This window comes from Bison bison, unplaced genomic scaffold (genome assembly GCF_000754665.1).
Source record: "Bison bison bison isolate TAMUID 2011002044 unplaced genomic scaffold, Bison_UMD1.0 scf7180017864495, whole genome shotgun sequence".
Taxonomy (NCBI): domain Eukaryota; kingdom Metazoa; phylum Chordata; class Mammalia; order Artiodactyla; family Bovidae; genus Bison; species Bison bison.
Window position 1 is genome coordinate 11801694 of NW_011495054.1, and position 211 is coordinate 11801904.

Consider the following 211-nt stretch of genomic DNA (forward strand, 5'->3'; position numbering starts at 1 on the left):
AGTGATGGGAGGACCCAGCGGGGCAACCTGGGGACGAACGTGCCCCAGGCAGAGGCACACCCTTACCACACTCCCTTCCCTGCATGCAGCTCAGGGGGCTGGGTGGAACACCCAGCAGGGGTGCAGAGGAGGCAGCCTGCATCTCCCCAGAACTGGGAACTGGGGAGCGCCGTCTCCTCCAGGGGGCCTGTGTATGCTGAGTGGTCCAGAC

At 65.9% G+C, this 211-nt stretch overlaps 1 protein-coding gene across 7 annotated transcripts in view; it reads left to right on the plus strand.

The window, feature by feature from the left end:
- The window catches only part of EMID1 (EMI domain containing 1), a 40673-nt gene that overhangs the window by 7051 nt on the left and 33411 nt on the right, over positions 1-211 (plus strand). The gene's annotated exons all lie outside the window — the stretch shown is intronic.